The sequence below is a fragment of the Vespa velutina genome, chromosome 7, assembly GCF_912470025.1.
Source record: "Vespa velutina chromosome 7, iVesVel2.1, whole genome shotgun sequence".
NCBI lineage: Eukaryota > Metazoa > Arthropoda > Insecta > Hymenoptera > Vespidae > Vespa > Vespa velutina.
Genome location: NC_062194.1, coordinates 1,585,001 through 1,590,000, shown reverse-complemented (window position 1 = coordinate 1,590,000; position 5,000 = coordinate 1,585,001). Strand labels below are relative to the sequence as shown.

The 5,000-nt window shown below is 30.3% G+C and overlaps 2 protein-coding genes across 3 annotated transcripts in view; one reads left to right on the top strand and one right to left on the bottom strand.

The window, feature by feature from the left end:
* Positions 1-42, bottom strand: part of LOC124950737 (chymotrypsin-2-like) — a 3,039-nt gene extending 2,997 nt beyond the window's left edge. The window contains exon 1 of the mRNA XM_047497919.1: positions 1-42. This exon is cut by the window's left edge and continues 105 nt beyond it. The gene's annotated coding sequence lies outside the window, so the exon portion shown is untranslated.
* LOC124950734 (dual specificity protein kinase splA) overlaps positions 1-5,000 on the top strand; it is a 183,996-nt gene that overhangs the window by 23,330 nt on the left and 155,666 nt on the right. The gene's annotated exons all lie outside the window — the stretch shown is intronic.

The window sequence follows — 5,000 nt, the reverse complement described above, 5'->3', positions numbered from 1 at the left end:
GAGAACAATGAATTTATATAGCATGATCGATCACATTATCCACCTTTGTGGATCGAAGATCTTGGATGCTTTTTCTTTGTTTTTAATAGATTAGATAGATATCGATAATAATCGACTTAAACGGATCGAACCGCATGTCATATTGTGATTGACCATAGTTATCTTGGATTATTAGATTATTAATTATCTCCTGATAAAAAAACGATCTTTTTTTATCGTTCGTTATGATTTCGAGACTGTATTTCTTTTCTTTTTTTTTTTTTTCCTTTTCTTTTTTTTTTTTTTTTCTTTTTTTTTTTTTTGTATACACCTTTATATGCATGTAAACAATGGGATTTTAACGTTTAGCCTTTATAATCCGCATTTTTTTAATTATTGTCTTATGAAAGATTTTATTTATAACGCAAATCCGAAAGATTTCTTTTTCTTCTCTTTTCTTTTCTCTTTTTTTCATTTCTTTTCTTTCTTTTTTTCCTTTCTGTGGATTTTTTTTTTTTATTCAAGCTCGTTAATTCGAAACTTGTTTATTTAACGTTAATTATTTTTGATTATATCGTTTCGTTTTTTTTGTTTTTTTATATTAATATATACCTATATTGATATACAAAGGAATATACTATTGATATATATTTTCTTTTTTTATTTCTATACATACATACATACATACATACATACATACGTTGATATATAAAAGGAATATATTTTTACGTATTATTTCTTTTTTTTTTTTCTTCGATTGATAGAAAGAAAAGGTATATATATATATATATATATATATATATATATATATATATATATATTTATAATTGTACAATTTTCAACGAATTGATTTCGAAGGTAAATAAGTCGAGATATATAAGCGTGCGATGAAATTGTTTTTAAAAAAAATATCAAAGAGAAGAAAAATATGTTTCGTTCGTTCTTTTTAATTCGATTATTCGTCTACGTTACAAATTTTTTTTTTCTTTCTTTTATTATCAACAGAGTGCCAATAATCGCGATCAGAAAATGGATTAGCATTATCCGCATTATTGTTAGACACTCTCCCAACCGATTAGGTTTTCCCCAATATCATGATCGACGAGTAGTCTCTCGATAGATCTCATTGAGGCATACTGTATGTATGATCGATAAGAGTTGGGAAAAGGACGATCAGTTCGTGAGTATAATTTGAAAAATTATACACACACAAAAAAAAAAACAACAAAGAAAGAAAGAAAGAAGGAAAGAGAAAAGAATATATCATCTAGTGATAAATAAAGTGGATATCGATCTTTGTTTAATTGATTATGAAGGAATTAAATCTCATTGATTATCTATCATAACGATAGGAATTGTTCAAAATTGAATGTTAAACTTTTCGAGATAATGCTCCTTCTTTAATTTTTTCTCTTTTTCTTTCTTTCTTTTTTTTTTTTTTTTTTTTTTTTTTTTTTTTTTTGAATTCTGATCCAAAATTAGCAATGCGACTTTTTTTCTAAGATTAATTATTTATTAACTGATCCGCGATAAGGATTATCTATCTTTTAAATCGTTTCGTTTTGGTTAAAACACTTGGCGGTTGTTTTATCGTACGACAAACGATTGCATAATAATAGAAGTTGAACGGGGGGGGGGAGGGAGGGAGGGGGTGGGGAGGGGAGGGTACAATATTACGGTTGGTTTGGTAGAGGGTTTAGTTTAACATTCGTAGGTTCAGTTTGTCTACGGTACAGGATGACCGAACGATCGATCTTCTAGGATGGTCTGCTACTACCGTATTTCGAGATAGTATCGCTTGTGGTTCTGACATTTCTGTATTGACGTTAACTAGCGAACCGCATGCTATGATAGCATTCCCTCGAATTACAATGCAGTTGCAAGTCTACGAGTAATATTAGTTACGATAATAGGATTCTCTATCATTTAGTAGATACATCCTAGATTGATTTGCTAAGTTTATTTAACACCAATGAATAATGCTTTGCTCTATAAATGTCTTCATAATTTGTCAAATGTATATATATATATATATATATATCGCTTTCTTTTTTCCTTTTTTTTTTTTTTTTCTTGTTTTTTCTTTATCGATAATATCGTTTGTTATAAGAATAATAATAGCGTTAATCATTAAGAAAACTTTGATAAAGTGTTGGATAATTAATAAAGAGATGGAAAGAAAAAAAGCTCTAATGAATTATTTACGATGAGAAGGAGAAATATTGTTATAGCTTATCCTAAGTATCTAATAATGAAAATAATTAAGAAAAAAAAAAAAAACAAAAAAAGGAAAAAAAAATTCACTATTCTGTATGATAGTCAAAGAGAAGAAAACAAAAAAAAAAAAAAAAAAAGAAAAGTAAAAGAATTAATAGAAATTAATTAAATATTTATATTGAATTTAATTAATATTTAGTTCTATTTTGACGAAATTTAATTTAAATGAAATCGCTTGTACGATTTAAATCGTTATCGAAAAATTTCGGGATTAGATTTGAAGAATGTCGTATCACGATACGTCAAGGAATTAATACTCCAATTAATGTTATTTATTTAATATGATATAATCGTTAATCAAGTCGGGTACAAAAAGCGATTTTACGTGGTCGATTTTAATCGTTGTACGAACGAGTAGGGATTCGTAAAGCGCAGGTCACCGAGGCCAGGGGAAGGATATAGTCCACGTTTAAAATCAATCGAACCTTAATTCATCCATGGCCGGCACTCGATTCTCACCAAAACCTTTTGCAATTTTCACGCGACTTCGAACGTCGAATTTGATCGTTCTTCTTCCTATTGGTTTTTCGTTCTTTTTTTCTTTTTTTTCTGTTTTGTTTTAATTTTTATTATCACCCGAATTAATCAACTAAATCAAGTATATATGTATTATTCACGCTCGAGTGAATTCACGATTATTATTATCGAGTATTTTAATTTAATTAACAAACGATGTAACCTAACGATGAAATTAATCGAACGAATGGATCATTGATTATTCCTTTTTTTTCTTTTCTATCGATTTGTTACTTTATTAAATTTTGAACGATAACAAAAAATCTACACACACACATATATATATATATTTTTTTTTTCTTTTTTTTTAATGGATGTTTTGTCTCTAAATCTTAGATACGATTTATTTTTTTTTCTGTTTTTTTTTTTTTTTTTTTTTTTTTTTTTTTCTAGGAAAGGAGAATAAAATTGATCGAAGAGACAGAAAGGGAGAGAGAGAGAGAGAGAGAGAGAGGTTCGTCCTTCTTGCCATTTATTTCCCTTTAGATATCGAATTCTCGAGAAGATCGGACGTTATGAAACTTTGGGTTAGTTTATGAAGGGTGGGTGGGTGAGAGGAGGAATGAAAACTCGATTAAAAGTCATCAAACCCTTAACGCGAATAGAGCACCGTATATCTCAAAAGCTACATTCTCTATTCTGGTAAAGTGCTATTGGAATTACTTGGCGTTCTTAGATGTTCCATGTTCTAAAATAAAAAAAAAGGAAAAAAAACACTTAACTGATCTACGATAAACTGATAAAAATAGATAGATAGATAGATAGATGGTAAATGAATGAGAGAGAGAGAGAGAGAGAGAGAGAGAGAGAGAGAGAGGCCATGTCGAAGATTTTAAACTTTGAAGAAGGAAGACGTGAGTGAAAATCGGTTGTCCTGAAAATGTCGTTCTTCTTCAGCCTACAAAATTCTGATGGACAGGCAAAAGAGAGAGAAAAAGAGAGTGAGAGAGAGAGAGAGAGAGAGAGAAAGAGAGAGAGAGAGAAAGAAAGGAAGACGTTCGCTATAAAAAGAACGATAAAGATAGAGAACTAAAGAGAGAGTATGTGTGTATGTGTGTGTGAGAAAGAGAGAGAGAGAGAGAGAGAGAGAGAGAGGGGAGTGGTGAACGATCGATCCCTTGCACCAAAGGATTCGATATTGAGAACCACTGCTCTCTCTCCAGGACTCACCTGCGAGCGACGACCCCGTGTCCTGACCCTATCATCGGTCACATTAGAAGGCCAGACGTCTTCTAACTTCTGTCTGTATGTTTCTCTCTCTCTGTCTCTCTCCTTCTCTCTCTCCCTTTCTCTTTCTCTAATTTCTCTAATGTTCATCCAATTTTTCTTCTTGCTTTCATTCGTTTTTCTTTTATTTTTTGTTTCCTTTTAGTCATGCGTTTAATCGAAAGGAACTTGAGAAAAATCTTCTTGATTCTTGATCGAGAGAGAGAGATAGATAGAGAGAGAGAGAGAGAGAGAGAGAGAGAAAAAAAGTTTAGATAAAGATTTTCTTTTTCTTCTTTGTGTAATCTCTTTTTCTTTCTTTCTTTGCTTTTTTATTTGTTTGTTTGTTTCTTTCTATTTCTTTTTTTTTTTTTATTTTATAGATAGATCTTATATTAAAGTGTATATATATACATATATAAATGTAGAATTTTAATATTGTGTATATTTGTGTGGTTGTATGTTCATATATATATATATAGAGAGAGAGATAAAGTTACTCCATATGTGTTAGAGAGACAGAGACAGATAGATATACGCAATTTCGTAGGGAGGACTCTGTTACCAACACTCGTTCGTATAAGTTCAGATCGATCGTGCGTTTCCGCTTGTCTCCGTCGATACGAAGCTCGTTTCACGATCGAAGGAGTAGAAGAGAGCTATATATATATATATATATATATATATATATATAGAGAGAGAGAGAGAGAGAGAGAGAGAGAAGCTTAACAAGGTGCTTTAAGATGCCTCTCTCTCTTTCTCTCTCGTTGGATGATGTGAAAACTTAATTGCTCTCTTGGCGCTTTTCTACTTCGTGATTTTGTTAACTAGTTTTTGCGATCGTTTTGATACTCTCGTTCAAATTTTTGCTTCAAAGATATTGGATTTGAAAATATCGACAGAAATTTATGAACATATATTTCTTTTGTGTTATATTTACATACGTACGTATATATGTGTACGTATGCAGACATACATGTGTATATATATATATATATATATTTATATGTAAAAAAAATTTA